General features: G+C 41.1%; 1 protein-coding gene across 2 annotated transcripts in view; it reads left to right on the top strand.

Moving 5' to 3' along the window:
• The first annotated feature begins 1,264 nt into the window (after window positions 1-1,264).
• The window catches only part of MGAT4C (MGAT4 family member C), a 399,470-nt gene continuing 381,097 nt past the window's right edge, over window positions 1,265-19,637 (top strand). For both annotated transcript variants that reach the window (XM_077338975.1, XM_077338973.1), the window contains exon 1: window positions 1,265-1,592. The gene's annotated coding sequence lies outside the window, so the exon portion shown is untranslated. The remainder of the gene's footprint in view (window positions 1,593-19,637) is intronic.

Below are 19,637 nucleotides of genomic sequence, written 5' to 3'. Positions count from 1 at the left end.
GTTTCCTTGCCACTGGGCATCTTCTCAGTAAGGAGAATCAAGGGAATGCCTCAGGAGGAATATACCTCCTTCAGCCCATTCCCTTTTATCTGAGTCTACTGGAGCATCCCTGGGGCCTTCCCATCCGGGTCAGACCCACCCCAATCTGTAGCCTTTTAATCATGCTCCTTACCTGGAGCGTATTTCTACTCCTCCATATTTTTCTTTCCATGGCTCATTCCCCTTGCCCCCCCCCAGTTGTGACATTTTGTACAAACAAGAGCAAATCAGAATAAGCAACAGACACTCTGCTCCCCCCCCCCCCCCCCAGGGAACAAAGGTCTATTCCCCACAGCATAACCAACAGGGTGGGTGGGAGGGAAGCTCCTTGCTTGGCCGTTGTGGGAGAAGAGGCCGGGTACTTTGCTCTGCTGTAAATTCAAACAATTCTGACATAAAGCCATCACAGATTATTAGTATTTCAATTACGTTAGCATTAATTAAAGTCCTGCCATTAATACCATGACATCGTAGGGCAGGGGTAACATTATACCCCAGAAGTAATTAATACCTGTATTACATTCCATAAACCCCTAAGTCTTGCATACCTGCCTATCATAAAATGGTGGACCATCAGTTGCTAGTTTTGAATCTATGTAACTATCAACATGGGGAAAGGGACTGCTTCTTGGGAGGTTTCTTTTGTTGAGCCTCTGGGGAAGAGTGGGGTATAAATGTAACAAATAAATATTTTTTGTAATGGCTTTTTATTGTTTGTCATATGGGTTCTATGCCTTAGCTGTTGTTATTTAGAATGAAAATAATAGCCTTATTCTGAATAGATTATAAATGATTTTTTAAAAATGTAAATTGGAATAGCATAAATAAGATATATACGTGAGTAGATATGTGTGTTTGGTGCAGAAAATAAAGCTTCTCAATAGACAGAGTATGAAATATATGGTTAGGTGAAAGAGTGGAAATTATCTACATTTTTGGCTATTGAACAAAGCTATAACAAGATCCTAGCTAGCATTTGTTACCTGAAAAGTTGGAGTGTTTCATTCAGATAGATATGTATGGTCTGATAGCATGTTTTTGACCTGTGGCTTGGAAGAAAGCAAAAGCAAAATGAATTTCATGCCAGCAGACACTTTTAAGAACTCGACTTAGCTTCAGTCACATTAGCTTAGATAATGGGAAAATTTTTCTTCATTGAAAATGCTCTCTGTAGCTTAAGAAGAACTCGCTGAGGCAGCCTGCCATCTAGCTTTTTCACAGCAAAACAGACTTTCAGACTGCAGATGAGAGACTCAGGAGCAGAGACAATTTTAACTTAGCCATCCCTAATTTATCTCAAGCTTTTCCAATTTATCTTCACTGCTGTATGCACACTGGAACACCAGATTGTCATCCCCTGGGAAACAGAACACAGCCTGGGTTCTCAGGAGATGTCACAGCCTGAGAAATATTCAAATGGTGCTGATTTTCTTCTGGTGTACTGAACAGAAGGAATGAAACTCTCCATCAAGTCCCTGCTTTGCAGGCAATAGATCAGAGGATATTGTCACTTTCCTAATGGATTATTGTTATCGGGCAGGTTCTTCCTGAAGGTATGTAGTTACTCTCTCCATTCATTAACAGTGCTATTTATCAGAAAATGATCTAATGGCTAGCAATCCAAATATGTTAGAGAAAATGTTAAGTAAGTAACCTTTATCGATTGAAGGATGATGGCACTTTATTGCAGCATGGTTGCAGGTAAAAAATAACCTGAACTGCTTACTATTGGTTGTAGCCCTTACCCTCCCACAAAGTGCTCTGTCAGCATGCACCCCACCCCCACCCCTCACCCCGATAAAAGCCTGCAGACTGTATTACTATTAGTTTATATTGACGGACTTGAGATTTCTCATTCTCCTGTGAATTGTGACTGACAAAAGACCTTTGTAGACAGCAAGCATCCTTCCCAGGTTGTTGGTATTGATGGGGTTCAGAAAATGGGAGAAATACTGTCATGCTTTTTAAAAACCCATAAACTTCGTCCAATAAATTAATTATTTTTAGTGTTACAGTGTCTCAGATATCAGAAGTCATTACATGTTGAGAGGATCTGGTGGAATGTGATAAATATAAGCAATCTGAGCTTTCTAATACAGCTGGAGTCTTAGCTTATGCCATTCAGGAAATGCAGGCATTACAAATTGACAAAAGTAGGCAAAAGTATTTGAAGTTCTAGGCATCTACAAGTGGTCCTGCAAGAAGGCACTGGGCTAGCCACTTGCTCGCTTGAGGCAGTTAGCAACAAAGAAATGTAGATAAGGCTTTTCCAGTGTTGGTCAGAAGTCAGCAATGTTTATGCTGTTCCAAGTATCAATCTGATGAAAATGACTATGTATTCAGACAGTGTGCTATGCCATGAATTCAATAGTACATTTCTGGAGCTTTGGAGAGTATGGTGGGAAGGGTCACTGTACACCAAGTTATGAGGCATGCTGTCTTATTTGGTCACAGGGAAGTGGAAGGGCTTTTTCAGATGTAAGAAAGGGAAGTGAAATGAAAGAGTAAAAAGCTTGTGCCCTGCTTAAAACACCATCTTCTGTTGAATATTTAACACTTGAGAAGTAATTAGGAAAGGAAGATCTTATGTCCAGTATATAGCACTTTTGAAACTTCTTTTATCTCCAGGATTTTGGACTAAAAGGAGAAGAGAAGTAAATTGAAGATAATGGGAAATGATTTTCCCTCAAGTGTTCCAAAGAGTTCACATCAAGGAAATTGTGGAGTAGAAGTTTTTCAAGCTTTTTCTTGTTTTTCCTTCGGTACATTTTTGATACTGACTTTTTTATTTCATGTTTCTTTTTGTTAATTCTTAAACATCTTTGTCACTGGTAAGAGACTACCTAAAGGTTTTTTAGACTTGGAGCATTTCAGAAAGTATAATGTGAAATTTGTGAGATTTATCTGATTTACCAGTTGTAACTTTTTTCAGCAATAATAAGGTGACCAGATTTTAACATTGGTAAAGCGGGACACCATTGACCAGGGGGGGGGGGGTTCTTGATTAAAAATTTGGTCTTTTGGTCTATATGGAGCACTATATCATATACTATGTTTAAACTCTCTTTTTCTGATAAATATCTAAAGGGAAATCTAAAACAAGGACATATTTGTGTTTTGAAAAATGCTGCCACCAAATGCTTCATAAAAACTGAGCAAATTTCTTATTGTCAGCCATAGGAAAAGTTTTTGTTTTGCTTTTAACAAGCAAGTTTCTTAATTTACTATTTTAAACATGAGAGGAAAAATTAAAGAGTGAAATATCATTGAAGGTTCATAGTTTTTGTGTGTATTATTCTACAGGTCTTCCCTTTCCCACAAAGAGTAGTCTTCTCTCAAAGATCAAATAGTTTCAAATGCAGTGCTTGATTCTTTGCATGATTACTTTAATCTGAACATATTTGTCTTACTTTGTATATGGTCCTTACAAATAAATGTGGTCAGCAGTACAATCTTCCTATATTTGGTACTTTCTTCTATTCTGTCCTTATAAATAGTGGGCTTTTGGAAAGGTTAGGAAATATAACTCAAATATAAGTCAACAAGCTATCACTTATCGGTAGGCAATGGAATGCTTAAGCAGTACGGAAAATTTAAGTAGACCTGTGAAAGGATATTATGTGTATCCTCTGAGTCCAGGATATTGATTTGAGATGAGGAGTTTGATGCTAAAAGTAGCAAATGTTATCTAAGTGGTCATCACTTTTTTGAAAGTACACCCATGGCTGAAACTCATGGATTTCCCTGGTACATAAGTTCTTCCTTGGAAGTTTTGAGCTGCAGATGCTTTCAGACATAAACCCCCTGTACATATGGAGATGCTACTGCTTTGTGAATATTTCAGTTAGCTTTCCCACTGGTGTGGAAATTGTATGGTTATTTATTTATTGCTGATGCTGGCTCCTTGAAGTTAGCTGCATTGGCAGCCATTGTAGGAGCAGAAAGTCAGTTGTGACAGACCGCATACCAAAAAGCTTAGAAGTGCTATGTAAACAGAAAAAAGGCTGTGAAGGGTTATTCCTTCACAGAGCCAGAGAACCTTGAGTGACAGGCTGTTCTAAGAGGTCTGAATGGCTAGCATCAGTTGAGCAGAAAAAAACTTCTGAACTGGAAGCTGGGGAGATTTAGTCTGATTTCAGCCCTAGCAAGAGAACTGGAGAAGGTTGGCAAGAGCAAGTGGGTAATAAGATGGAGACTTCCTTTTGGACCTAAGAAAGGGAATAGATCTGCTAGTGATAGGAAACTTTCCCTACATAGTCAGAGAGGGAAGTAGCTGTGAAGAGTGCAGAAATCCCTCTCCTGGTAGGGCTAGAAACTGCCTGCAGAGGCTTTAAGAGTCAGTTTAAAAATCAAGATGAGTACTGGTGTTTCAAGAGAAGGGGCTTGGGTACTGAAAAGTGCTGGAATACAATCAGCAATTTGGAGGAGGCCTACTTTGTAGGGCTTCTTGTTGTAAACTGCAAGGTCCTGGTCCTGTGCTCAGCAGAGACACCCAGTAGTGACTAAACAGGAGCTGCTGTTGTTTCCAAAAGGCATACATAGACTTGTTCTCTCTGATTCACCTGAGTCTTTGGTTTTGAATGGGAATGCCCATTTTCTGTTGCACAGGAAAAAGAAGAGCAGGACTTTGTTCCCAATCAGTCTGTCTTTGTCTGTGACAGGTGGTCTCAGAGTCTGGCCACCTGCAAGTCCTTCTCCATTTTGTAAAAGCATGTAAGAACTGTTTTTCCTATAACTTGTTTAAGTTTATGGAGCCCTGATTGGCAATACTGGCCAATCAGTGAATATGATATATTTGTGTATATATCTGTTTTGTTCCTGTGCCTCATTCACCTATACCTGAAGAATCCAAGGTAAAGCTCACTCTCTGGATGTGCAACAGAAGTGGAGACTTAAGCAGTAGGTAGGGGCATTACACCTCTTGTTATTCTTTGCCATCACTTCCAGGCTCCTTTTTGCCAGCACTTCCAGATGGGTTTGTAGTGTCTGGGCAAATGCAAAAGGTTTTCTTGGATCCTAGCCAGATTCTCAACATTTTGGTAGCAGAGGGTATGATCTGGTGTGAGTTTTAATCCTTCAGCAGAGTGTACTAGACTTTTGGAAACGAAGAATCAGAGAATACTCGAAGAAAGTGCACTGGTTTGAGGAAAACACAATGGTGTGAAAGTCTCTCAAAATAAAGATTTAAGTCACTGTGAAAAGCTTAAGAAACTCCCATTAGCCCAAAACAAAGAACTAAAGCCTGTGTATGTACTGATTTTATTCAGAAATTTTGATCCCAGGTTTCACTTGACCTTTCCCCTCTATGTTGAATAAAATATGCAGTTAATTACAAATTTTAAAATGTCTCAAATGCCATTTTCAGTTGTTTAAGTTAAGATCTGACTCTTCCCTTTGGTTCCTGAGCTGAACTGGCAGTAAAATATCATACTGACACATGATGGGACAGCCAAAGTTCTTCAGGAGAGAAGAAAACAGATCACAAGTTCTGTTCAATTATAAAAGTAAGAAAAATTGAAGGGAAATTTTTCTTCTGAGGGAGGAAAGTGGATGGGGCCATCATTGTTGTATATAAATCGATCAATAAAAGATTAGCTGTGAAGGCACCTCTGAACTACTCAATGGCTTCACGTTCTTAACACTATCAACACAAAACCCCTCACCTTGCTTTATTTTAAAATGATGACTTGCCATTTGTTGGCAGAGTATATAATATTCAAGAGAACGGAGCACCAAGAATAAGAATAAATATACTTCTCCTCTAATGCCCCCTGTAGTAACTGTATACTGTCACCTTGCCTATTTAACTTGTATGCGGAGCACATCATAAGAAAGGCGGGGTTAGATGAGTCACAAATTGGGATCAAGATTGCAGGGAGAAATATCAACAACCTCAGATATGCAGATGATACCATTCTAATGGCAGAAAGCGAAGAGGAACTAAAGAGCCTTTTGATGCAGGTGAAGGAGGAGAGTGCTTTTTAACATCTACATGCGCCCTCTGGCCCAGCTGATCTGGGGTTACGGGCTGGGGTGTCACCAATATGCAGATGACACCCAGATTTATCTCCTAATGGACGGCCAGCCGTACTCCCCCCCAGATACATTTGCCAGTTGTTTGGAAGCAGTGGCTGGACGGCTCAGGCAGAGTCGCCTGAAACTCAACCCTTCCAAGATGGAGGTCCTGTGGCTGGAAAGAAGGGGACAGGATCAGGAAGCGTGCCTCCCATGCCTGGATGATGTACAATTAACATCTACACCAGTGGTCAGGAACTTGGGAGTGACCTTCGATGCCTCCCTGTCTATGGAGGCTCAGGTCACAAAGTAGCCCGGACTGCTTTTTTCCATCTTCGTCAGGCCCGCTACTAGTGCCCCACCTGTTCTCGGAACACTTAGCCACTGTGATCCATGCAACGGTCCCTTACAGACTAGACTACTGTTACTCGCTCTACACAGACCTACCCTTGACTTTGATCCAGAAGTTACAGCTGGTGCAAAATGCGGTGGCTAGGGTCCTCACTGGGTCATCTTGGAGGATCCATATTCAGCCAGCACTTCGTTACCTGCATTGGCTACCAGTCTGTTTCCAGGTCAAATTTAAGGTGTTGGTATTAACCTTTAAGGCCATGTGCAGCCTGGGTAACCTACTTATCTGCGGGACCACTTGGTTGCTTATGCCCCCCATAGGGCCCTTCTCTCTGCGGGTATGAATCTACTGTTTGTCCCAGGCCCCCGGGATGTTCATCTGGCCTCGACCCAGGCCAGGGCCTTTTCGGTCCTGGCCCCAACCTGGTGGAATGAGCTCCCGGAGGAGCTAATGGCCCTGCTGGAATAACTAGCTTTCTGCAGGGCCTGCAAGATGGAGCTCTTCCGCCAGGCATACAGTTTAGGGCAAGGCAGAGCCCGGGTTCCATCTTGGATCCCTTAGATCCATTGGCCAGCTCCCTCTCTCGTGAGACCCACGTTATCTCCTCTGACTGATCAGGCAGGGATTATAGGATTAGAACACTATCATTGTTATTATTGCCTATCATATAATGGGAACCTATAGAGTTTTATTGTGATTTTGATGTTTTATTGTGAACCGCCATGAGACCTCCTGGCGAACAGCGGTATACAAGTTTAAATAATAAATAAATAAAATAAAAGTTGGCTTGAAAATCAACATCAATAAAGCTAAGATCGTGGTATCCGGCCTTCTCAATTCCTGGCAAATAGATGAGGAAGAAATTGAGATAGTGACAGATTTTATTTTCCTGGGCTCCACTGCAGATGGGGACTGCAGCAAAGAAATTAAAAGACACTTGCTCCTGGGGAAGAAAGCTATGGCAAGTCTAGACAGCATCCTAAAAAGCAGAGACATGATTAAGCAGTGTGACTCAGATTGATTATTCATGAGGTGGGTAGTCCAGGGTGGCGGCAGCAGGGCAGCGGGGCTAAACCCTGATTATGCATGATGCTGCCGCCATCCTGGCCCTGATCCAGTGCAGTGCCCCAAATGGCCTGTGGTATGTGAATGTGGAAACTCCCACATTCTCTGTGATACTGTGGGCACCATCCACAGCCCTCCTGGGCCAGCTCCATGCGTACCTCCAGACCTACAGTGTCCCTGCAGGGACATCACATGCCCCTGTCAGCTCTGTGGAGCTGGACATGGCATTCCCCTACCTTGGTGGGATAGCTGCAAGCCACTCCCCTGCTATTGGGTGGTGAGGGCACCATCCTCCCCATTCCCCCCCCCCACTGCTGCCTCTGCACAGTGCACTGGGCTCTATCAGCTCCGGTGGTATGCATGCTCATGCACAACATCGGGGCAGTTCACATACACTGGGGGATTCCTTCCCCCGTGCATACATGGGAAGTGGCGGGGCATGCCACCCCACCACAAGGACCCAGCAGCAACCTGGCATGGCTACTGCCATGCATAATTGGTCTCAGTGGCTAAAAAAGCAAATGGGGTTTTGGGATGTATCAACATAATTATATTGTCCAGTTCATGTGATGTGATAGTACTGCTTTACTCTGCTCTGGTTCAACCACACTTAAAACCCTGTGTTCAGTTTCAGGCACCACAATTGAAGAAGGGATGTAGAGAAATTGGAGCACATCCAGAGGAGTGCAATGAAAATAGTGAGGGGTTTTGAGACCAAGACATATGAGGATAGGTTGAAGGAGCTTGGTATGTTTAGCTTGGAGAGAAGATGACTAAGAGGTGATATGATTGCCATCTTCTGATACTTCAGATAGAGGATGGAGCAGAGTTGTTCTTTGTTGCCCCAGAAGGTCAGACCAGGACCAATGGGATGAAATTAATTCAAAATAATTTTCAGCTTAACATCTTCCAGATGTCAGGAACTTCTTCCAGGACAGAGCAGTTCCTCAGTGGAACAGGTTTCCTCAGTAAATGGTTGGTTCTCCTTTGGAAATTTTAAAGCAGAGGCTAGATAGCCATCTGAAAGAAATGCTGATTCTGTGAACTTAGGCAGATTGTAAATGGCTGGGCAGAAGGGATTATGTCAGTGCTTGGCTCTTGTGACACTTTCTTGCATGCCCAGGGAAATGCCCATCACCACTTTTGGGGTTAGGAGGCAAATTTCCCCCAGGCCAGGTTGGCCCTATGTCCCTATGTGGTGGGGGGGCATCATCTGGACATGGAACTAGGATCACTATGGGTTGTCAGGTAGCTGTGAATTTCCTGCATTTTGCAGAGGGTTGGACTAGATGACTCTGGAAGCTCCTTCCAACTTTGTGATTCTACGATTCTAGGTAGCTGATAGGAGCCCCAGTGGTACACCTACAAGAAGTGTCCTGACTCCATCAGACGTTGCATAGGTGATGTAATGCTACATTTGTATCTTCACTCCAAATAGTCAAGTATCTACATCAGAAGGAACAAAAGTCTACAATTTATTAGTGATAAAATGGGTAATGTTTGTCTAAAAGTATCCTTATTTTTTGGCAGGTGATAAAGGGAATACTAGTGAATTTCCAAATGTGGTGTGCACATCCTAATTTGAGGTTTGTTCTACACAAGAAATGTTTTACAGAACTAGATCAATTTTGAGAATGTATCAATAGATAGTATTTAAATATAGAACACATTGTCAAATAGTGTAACTAAATTCTCCAGAAAGCTTTAGAAAAGTAAAACAAGTTGACTAAAATGAAATAAAGAGAAATGCAAATTTGGAGAAATATTTAGGTTATACTGTTCGTAGGAAACACTAGAAGGGTATTTGGTCTAAAATAACCTGAAATTCTGATTTTAAAATAAATGTAGTGCAGACATATTACAGCCCGCCTGTTAATGCAGTGGAGGAGCGGGCGTTAGGAAGATGCACTCCTGGGACTGCTCCAGCAGTGGAGGAGGCGTGTGGAGCACAAGATGCACCATGCAAAAATGGGATGTGAGGCAAGTTCACAGCACCCTTATAAAGAGCGCCATTTGTGTGATTCCAACCTCTTTTCCCCACAGCAGCTGAGCAGAGCAGTTTCCCACCCACCCTATTATGCATTGGTTGCAGTTGAGTGCATACAAAGAAAATGTTATGTTGCCCTGGGATGGCAGGCTTTCTTGTATGATTCTGGGAAGGGAGTGGTTTTGGCATGGGGGAGCCTGTTTTTTTGGGGGGGCATCAAACTCCCTATGGTTTGGGGCCTCCCTAAGAGGTGGTTAGCTGTGATCAGGGCTGACCCTATGGGGGAAGGCAAGAATCTCGCAGGGCCAGGTGGGCGGTGGACAGGGGAGGCTTCTGCCGCGAAGGAGCGGCCGGGTCCGGCAGTAGCCGGAAAATGGTGGCGGTGGGCGGGGGAGGCTTCTGCCGTACCCGGGCGCTCCTCCGCTGCCACGAAGGAGGGTGCCCAGGTCCGGCAGAAGCTGGAAAATGGCAGCGGTAGGAAAGGAGCAGGGACGCCGTGTCTTCGACGCAGCGTCCCTGCTCCTTTCCCTAGTGGGAGGAGAGCGGCTGGAGGACTCACCGGGCAAGCAGCGTCTTCTGTCTGTCTGGTGACTCCCCAGCCAGGGCAAGCGAGGCTTGGGCAAGCGGCCAATGGGGAGCCGCGCTTAGCGCGGCTCCCCATTGGCCGCTTGGCCTTGGATGGACGCTCAGGGGGCCCAATCAGGAGCCGTTTTGCGGCTCCTGATTGGCCCCCCCAAGTTTTTATCCCGGACAGGGCCCGCCCTAACTCCTCCCCACATGCCCTTACTCTTTTATTCCTTCCACTCCTCCGGAGCGGGGGGAGGGGTTTAAAGATGCCCTCCTGCAAGTCAAACGTTTTTAAAATTTAATATCAATGATGTTTAACTCACCTTAGGTTGGGCCAAATTATGACAATGAGCAAATAATTGTGAGTATTGTGGAAACAGTCTGGTTTGTTACATATATTTTGGCTTTTTCCCCAAATTAGCCACTTCTGGCAAGACATTTTAGATACAATCAGAAATATAGCAGGGTATGCTCTGTTTTCTAATCTTAAGGTGATCTTGCCTGCTTATAAAAAATAAATCCCCAGATACCCCCTCCACATAAATGACCTGTACATTTTATATCCCAGTAAAAGCCTTGGCAAATAAAATGGTGTTTCTTGAAGATTTCTTATGACAGCACTTCAGTTGCCTCTGCAGCAAGCACATTCAACAAAGTGGGAACTGTAGCAGAAAAGGCATGGATAGTGGTTAATGCCAGGGAAGTCTCTTTAAGTGGTTGCTTCCTAAAGACACATTTTTGACACGCAATGACATATGGGAGCAGATGATCCTTGAGATATGTGGGTCTTAGACTGGGATAGGTTTTAAAGCTGGAAAGCCAGCTTGGTGTAGTGGTTAGGAGTGCTGACTTCTAATCTGGCGAGTCAGGTTTGATTCTCCATTCCCCCACATGCAGCCCGCTGGGTGACTTTGGGCTCGCCATAGCACTGATAAAGATGTTCTGACAGAGCAGTAGTATCAGGGCTCTCTCAGACTCCTCTACCTCACAGCATGTCTTTTGTGGTTGTAAGCTGCTTTGAGATTCCTTTGGGTAGAGAAAACCCATACATAAGAACCAACTCTTCTTCTAAAGGTCATAACTAGCACCTAGGACTCAGAAACAAACTGATAACCAAATGGAACTGTTTTGATATGCACAAAATGTGTTCCTGTTGGCAGCCCCTTTAAATATTACTGTCAAGTTCTGAAATAGCTGCAGCTTCCAGGTTGTCTTCAAGAGCCATTCTATTAGTCCCCTCCTACTATTCTTTAAATACCCAAGGAACAATTTTATAGATGTCAGCAACTTGAAGTTATGATGTGTTTTCCTTTGTTAGTTTTGGCTGCCTGACTTAATGGCCAAGGGAGGTGAACTGTCAAGATTTAGAACAATTCAAGCATGCACTGCATCATGAGAAATGTAGTTATTCTACAAGGAAAATGTTCCTTAGGCAACAGTATGACTTTTTCACTGCATCATGATTAAAAAGTTCTTTGACTGGTTGTTACACATACTACAAATAGAGCTTATTGGCTAAGGTGTAAATAAGAGGTAATTTTCTTTACACATTGGGTCATTTCTGAGAAAGAACTCCTTCACATTATTCCTTAGTTTCTAAATGTGAAGTAAAATATCTTGTAATTACAATATCTTGTAATTTGTAAAGACAAAATATCTTTAAAAATGAGGCTATAACCACCACCAAGAATATAGGTAGAAAACTTTTAAAACTGTAGTAAATGTACATTAGGCACTATGGCACTTGAATTCTGCATATCATCCAGTAGCTGACAATTTTTTAAAAATAAAAATGTAAATAGTAGAAACAAAAGTAAAAAAGGTAAAGGTATCCCCTGTGCAAGCACCGGGTCATGTCTGACCCTTGGGGTGACGCCCTCTAGCATTTTCATGGCAGACTCAATATGGGGTGGTTTGCCAGTGCCTTCCCCAGTCATTACTATTTACCCCCCAGCAAGCTGGGTACTCATTTTACCGACCTCAGAAGGATGGAAGGCTGAGTCAACCTTGAGCCGGCTGCTGGGATTGAACTCCCAGCCTCATGGGCAGACAGATTTCAGACAGCATTTCTGCTGCCTTACCACTCTGCGCCACAAGAGGCTCTTCAGAAACAAAAGTAGCTGTAAGTAAATAACACTGCATTAAGCTGTTTGGCTACAGGGCACAAGAGAGGCCAAGTGGCACACATAAAGGCACCTGTGCCCTGCCACTTATGCACACCACTGTGCAGCGTGCATATTTGCACCTCCCACTCATCGCGGGCATCACGGCCACCACCCATGTCATCGACAGCATTGGTATATCATCATTCATTTGTATGTCATCTTTCAATAAATACGTTCATCTCAATCTAGTCAGGTGTGTTACAATACCTGAACATCACTTTAGTCTCTTTTCTTTTAAGTTACTTGTCACATTTCTCCTGCAATTGCATATTCCCACACATTTTCCATAATATTGTAAGGCATTAAGTTTTGTCCAAAAGGAGCATCTACAAAGCACCAAAACATTCAGCAAATTACAGCAAGTAACATTAGTTTTCAGAATCTACTTCCTTAAACCTTTATATTCTAAAATTGTTCTCATTTGGCTTCTGCATTGCAATAAGTTTATATGCAATGCAATACATTTATATACAGTTTTTAAACTTTCTAGTTCTATGTTTATCTCCATCTCTCCTCAAATTTTGAAACTGATCTGTTTCTCAAATGAGTTGTTAATCTTGCCATTACTGCATAATGAGCAAGTTTATTTTCCCATATTTCTAACATTGGACAGATATCTGATTTTCATTTTGCTGCACATGTTACCCTAGAGGTAGCCCATAATGGAAGGGTGCCTTACACAGAGGAACCTTCATGCACAGAAGCCCATGAGTGGACTCTAAGTAGGTTGGCACACACAGAAACCAACCTGGCAGAGACTGACTATGGAGTCAGTAGGGCCCCTTAAGAAACCTGGGAAGCCAGGCCAGGACTCCATCTTGTTTGGACTTCACTAGATTTCTTACATTTCCTCCTTGCCCAACTGACTGAGCTAAATGTGCATATTATCTAAATCCCCCCCCCCCCGGCCAAAGACCATTAGACTACAGGAAAGAATATCCCTTCCGGGTACTAACTGCAACTTCTTTTGTCTCTCTTGCCCAGTGTAATTTTTGCCTAGCAGCATCTCTTATCCCCAAATGACTTCCCCAGTCCTCCCTGATAAAACAAAGACAGGGCCATTAGTGACACATTACACCTAGCCAAGGTATTGTTCTGCTTGATGAGATTACTCCACACTTCCCACTCTAGTGACCTCACAGTTCAAACTCACCTATCAGGTACTCATAATATTAGAGACCAATCATCAGTCACGTGCCTCCTAGTGGGCAGTCCTGGGGTTGGCCCGGGAATTTCAAACACTAGATCAAGCCTTGCGCACATCCTTTGTGTGTTTGTGTGTGTGTGTGCGTGCTGCTGTTCTCTACACACCCGGCATCCTGTCCACCCCCTGATGTCGTGAACCCTGTGTCTTGGCTGCTTGGATCCAAGAAAGGTGCAGTATCTTGTCCCCCCTGTAGAACTTAGTGTAACCTGTCCTCCTGTAGAACTTAGTGTATGTATAGTTTTGCTTATGTGTGTGTTTTGAACGTACCCTGATGTTTTCCCAAAATAAATCCTCTGAGTTTAAGCTTAATTGTCTTCTTCATTTAAGAAGGGTTTCTTCCAGGGAAAGGACCCCGTAAAAATTGGTAGTAAAAGATCCTGTGTTACCCCTGCCTCTTGCTATATTCATGATTCCCCAGCAATTTGGGTAACACACAGATTACTCTGTCTACTGTCACCATATATTCAAATATCTCTTCCAAAAACTTACAGTAATTTGTTAGGTAGTATTCCTAACAGCATATTCTTAGCTTCCATAAGGAATTTAAATTTTATTTATTGTATTTATATATCATCCTTCTATAATGACTTTTTCCCATGTGTTCTTATAATATTTCTTTGCATCTTACAAGTCCACCACTTATAGTAAAACGTTTTATCTGTCCTGACATTTCCAATATTTTCCTTTGCAATTTTTATCTACTTTCTCAATATCTATCTGAAAACATTTAATACCAATTTTCTCTTAACACTTGACTGGTTGTCAACAATTTCTTTTTTTAGTAGCCGTTCCCTTTGGTGAATTTGTTCTCTAAAATTCTGCCTTGATGCTATAGCAGCCATGAAACTGCAAAAGGTGTCCAGACCTGATGGGCTCTCCTTGCTGTATTACAAGAAGCTAGCACATGTGATCACACCCATATTGTTTCAGCTTATAAACAATGTGATAGACCACACAGAAAAGAAATGGCCAGATTCCTGGCATCAGGCATCCATAACTCTTATTCCTAAAGAAGGCTGTGAATTATCTTCACCACATTCTTACAGACCTATCTCGTTATTAAATGTGGACTATAACATTTTTGCTAAGATCTTAGCTGAAAGTCTGAAAAGATGTATCAATGACATGGTACACCTGGATCAGTCCGGTTTTATGCCAAAGAGATATATGAGAAACAACATACGTTTTGTTCTGAATGCTATGGACTTTGCCCGAAACCGGCGGTTGCAGACAGCGTTTCTTTTTCTAGATGCTAAGAAGGAATTTGACAATGTTCGATGGAACTTTCTGCGTGTGACTCGAGATTCTCTGAGCTGTGGAGAGACTTTTCTGAGCTTGATTAAGCATATATACTCTGTCCATGAGGCTAGAATTTTGATAAATGGCATGTTGACTAAAGACATTATTCAAACGTCCTCTATCACCATTGTTGTTGAATCTGGTACTGGAAATGCTAGCGGTCAAGATACTAGCAGAAGTTAAGCTTACTGGTCTAAAAGTTGAAGGAGAAAAATTCAAACTAAAAGCTATGCTGATGATGTCATTTGTGTTTTAACCAACCCATTGACATCCACTCCAGTACTATTTGATTTACTGAAGGACTTTGTCTATACTCAAGTTATAAGGTCAACAGAGCTAAGACCAAAATCATCTTGATTGGGACATCAGACTCAGATGCACAATGCATTAGAAATAGTTCTGGTTGTAAAGTTAACCCGAAGATGGTAAAATATCTTGGAGTATATTTAGGAGATGACCCTTCAGATCTGGTGGGAAATAATTACGGAAAGCTGTGGAATAAGGTTCAACAGGATTTGACAAGGTGGGACAGGTTGAAACTTTCTTGGCCTGTTCATATCACCACATTCAAAATGAACATTCTACCCAAGTTTAATTTTTTTATTTCAAGTACTACCTCTATCAATTAAAGATGTTACATAAATGGCAAATGGAATTAAATAAGTTTATTTGGGACTATAAGAGACCCAGGATTGCCTTCAAAATTTTACAAGATGAAAAAAAAAGAGGTGGTCAAGCTGTACCCAATTTGAAGTTTTATTTACATGCTGTCATGTTTGTTGCATTGGCAGACTGGCTAATGGAACCAATGACTAGAGACTTAATCTTGGAGAAGGCAGGCCTAGGGGAAGAATTTCACAACATTATTTGGCCCTCGCTGAAGCAGAAGGGGAAGAAAAAGTGAAATCTCAATCTATTGTCATCTGATCTGATAAACATTTGGCATAGATATAAAAACAGACTCTCCCTCACTGTCATTATTTAAATCTCTGGTTGAAACTATCTTTACACAATCTCAACAGAAGAGGATAATCTGCTTAAAATACAAGAATATGTTATTTAAAACAGGATAACTTAAAGACATTCAAACAAAGAAAGAAGGATTGGAAATACAGTGATTAGAGTTTAGCCAATTGCTTTCTAGATTTAACTCAGAGTTTACCAGGCAGGTGGAGAAGGAGGCTCTGCTCCTGGAATTTGAAAATATTTTAGTCCAAGCTAAACTACATCTGCAAGGTCATATATACAAACTGTTAATAATATGAAACTGAATTGTAACTGTTTAAGATTTGTATGATTAAATGGATGCAGAATATTGGAACTAATGTTATGTTGGAAACATGGGAACGTATATGGGTTAAAGTGCCTAAACCAACAAACAGATATTAAGAGAAAATTGGTATAAGATGTTATATAGATAGCATGTAATGCCTGAAGTAATTGCAAAGATGTCTAAGGAGTGTAACAATACGTGCTGGAAATGTCATGAAAAAGTGGGATCTTTTTTCCACACATGGTGGAGATGTGGGAAAGTGTATAGATATTGGGTAAAGGTACCTGCTGTTTCAGAAGAGATGTTTAATATTAAGTTTCCTATGACAGCTGAATATATGTTGTTAAATCCAGAATTACTTCCTTCTCATGCCAGAAATTTCTTCTTTCATGCCACAATGGCAGCAAGACTAGTTTCGGGTAAGAACTGGAAATCCCAGGAGATACCAACCATTGATTTATAGTTGGATAAACTTGCTGATTTAGCAAAAATGGCAAAACTTACACCCATAGTCAACAACAACAAAAACATTGGAAGAATTCCAGGAGCAGTGGACCTTATTTCTGGATTATCTCGCCAAATCTAGGGATGGGGATATACTGTGACTAACATCCATCTCTTTCTGTATATTCTTATAAAATAAAAAAGATTTTAAAAATAAAATTCTGCATCCATTTAATCATACATTTTTTCACTTGCTCTTCTGTTACTACATGAAGTAATAGCTAAATTGTGATAAATTATATTTCTGTTTTGTAATCAGATGTTCAAACTCAGTCATCTCAGATACACCTTCTATATTGATGACCTCCTTTAGTCTTGAAACCACCTCCTTAGGCAGCCTATTCCACTTCTGAACTACTCTGACTGTGAAATTTTTTTCCTGATATCTAGCCTATATTGTTGTATTTGTAGTTTAAACTCATTACTGCGTGTCCTTTCCTCTGCAGCCAATGGGAACAGCATCCTGCCCTCCTCCAAATGACAACTTTTCAAATACTTAAAGAGGGCTATCATGTCCCCTCTCAACCTCCTTTTCTCCAGGCTGAACATTCCCAAGTCCCTCAACCTATCTTCATAGGGCTTGGTCCCTTGGCCCCAGATCAACCTTGTTGCTCTCCTCTGTGCTCTTTCAATTTTATCTACGTCCTTCTTGAAGTGAGGCCTTCAAAATTGGAAAGTGCAAAAATATTTCCAAACTTTAGAGTCTTCTTCAAGAACTGGAGACAAGATATTAAAGAGGCTGCTCTACTCATGGATTGCAAATAGAGGCTAAGTGCCAGTTAGCCAGTAAAAAGACATCACTTCAATGGGAATACCAAAAGATTTCTCTGTTCATCAGTACTATAAATTAGAAGATTGTGATTCTTGGCTCTATAATCACACTTGTGATTTTGGGCTCTATAATCACAGTAACTTTGGACCTCAAGAGATCATTGTAAAAAAATAAAATATATAATATGTAGCAAGTAGTTAGCTCCTGTTCTCAGTCAGGGGGAAATACTCAAGAAAGACCTTCAAGGGTATTTAATCAATTATCTCTTGAATAAACCACCTCAATACCCACCCACTGAAACCATGAAAGAAACTTAAAATGGCTTTGTATCCAAATTAAAGTTTAGATTATCATCTTCCCCATTCTGCACTAACATTACCATGGAAAATAGCACAGCAGCCCAACAAAAGCACAATTAATAGATCCCCTACAACTTTGGCTTCTAATGGAGTTGAAAAGTGCCATCAAATCACAACCTGCCTTTGGGGTTTTCAAGGCAAGAGAAGCACAGGGGCAGTTTGCCATTGCCCGTCTCTGCATTGTGACTCTGGACTTCCTTGGTGGTCTCCCATCCAAATACTAACCAGGGATGACCCTGCATGGTTTCTGAGATCTGATGAGATCAGACTAGCCTAAACCTTCCAGCAGTGCTCAACTGCTAATACACTCAATGCAATAAACTGATTGCATCTCAGCAAGCCATTCTTAAGCAAAGGAGGCACCTTCAGTGATCATGGCACCATTTAGGCCCATGGGTCAAACCGCATGCAAAACCCCAGTCTCTTGCAGGGATTCAGTTTTGCACAAGCCAGCACAACAATAGCTCAAAGGAGCATACTTTTTGTATATTTCTGCAGACCTAAAATTGAATTTGTCTTCTTTAGTGGAAATACTGCAAGTACCTATGGGTGTAAGACATTCTTCCTTCAGGCTATAGTGTGCACATAACTTAAGTAGAACCTAGAGTTGGATAGGCTACTGGGATGTATGGTAGGATTAATGTTGTTAGGTTCCAACTATTTCTGACACAAGTTTTCAGATGAAAAGATGACTGCAAGTGAGGTTCAATTTATACAGTCAAGGTAGCAAACATTTCCTCGGCATCCTTAAAATGCTGAGGTCAAGTACTCAAAGCGACAAGAATCAGCCAGATAAGCCTCTCTGGTTAAGCTTATTGCTGCACTGATGTGCTCAGGTTGTTTTTTTTTTCAAGTTCTTTAAAGGAATTTACTTTGATATAAAGCTTTCAGAGCAAAAGGGAGAGGCTTCACATTGTGTATCACAAAACTGAGCCAATGCATGAAAGACAATATGGTAACTTTATCTCATTCTTATGTGGTATGTATGAGCTGGGGGAAAATATCCTCCAGATAAAGGCACAGAAAATTGTGCTGTATGTTATTTCAAGCAATCTCTCAGAAATTACTTTGCTGAGCCACAGGTATATGAAATAATACAAAGCTAGGAGTCACACTGAGCCTTCAGATATAGTAATCCTCATAGCCCTGATACATTACACATCTACATAATGTCCAATCGTATAAAACCATAGGAAATAATGACAAACAGTGCTAGCACACCACAAAGCTATATTTTGAAAGCTATCTTCTTTAGCATCATAAGCTCATTCCCTCATTCACATCCCAAATGTTTAAAAATGTAATATAACATTTGAAATGTCAGCTTGAGAAACTGCATAATTTTAGGCAGTTTTTAGGCACTTTTTAAGAAGTTTGATAACTCCAGATATTGAGCTACTTTTATAGGGGAGCATTGGTAAAGGATACCAAATTGTTTAAGACTATTTTTTTGTAATAAATGTTGAGATGTATTCTTAGTCTCATGGCTTTTTATGCAACATATAACTTTTTCCTGAGGATGAAGAGGGATTAATGAATCCACAGGAAGGAAACCAATTTCAGTGGGTTTTTCTAAGTGCATATTGCACTCATTGATTAAAACTTGGACCTCAGATAAAGATTAGATCTGCCTATCAAAACATGAAAAAATTGCATTGTTATTTATATTTTATAGCCTGTTTCTACTTCTTAATCAGGATATTATTCAAAAACAAAGGCATTGTTAAAATAAAAGAGTAGCAGCTTGCAATATATATATTTAAAAGCGTCATTACGCTTTCCTTTCACTGCATGATATTGGCTGTCTTCTTGAGATCAGCCAGTGGGTGAAAATTTCTCAATGTTCCTTCTTGTAGAAATGTCCTTGGTAAGGAATATGTATGTTGCCAAATTTCATGAACATGCTGGTTATAGTCTGAAATGTTTCTGCCATAGGCCGTCCCCATGAAGGATGAAACCAGAGTTGTCTCTCCCCACCCCTCTGATCATGCAAATTAATTTCACAAAAATCAATGCAAAATTATGTTGAAAAT

The sequence above is a fragment of the Paroedura picta genome, chromosome 5, assembly GCF_049243985.1.
Source record: "Paroedura picta isolate Pp20150507F chromosome 5, Ppicta_v3.0, whole genome shotgun sequence".
Taxonomy (NCBI): Eukaryota; Metazoa; Chordata; class Lepidosauria; order Squamata; family Gekkonidae; genus Paroedura; species Paroedura picta.
The sequence above is the reverse complement of the archived record's forward strand: the minus strand, read 5'-3'. Positions and strand labels throughout refer to the sequence as shown.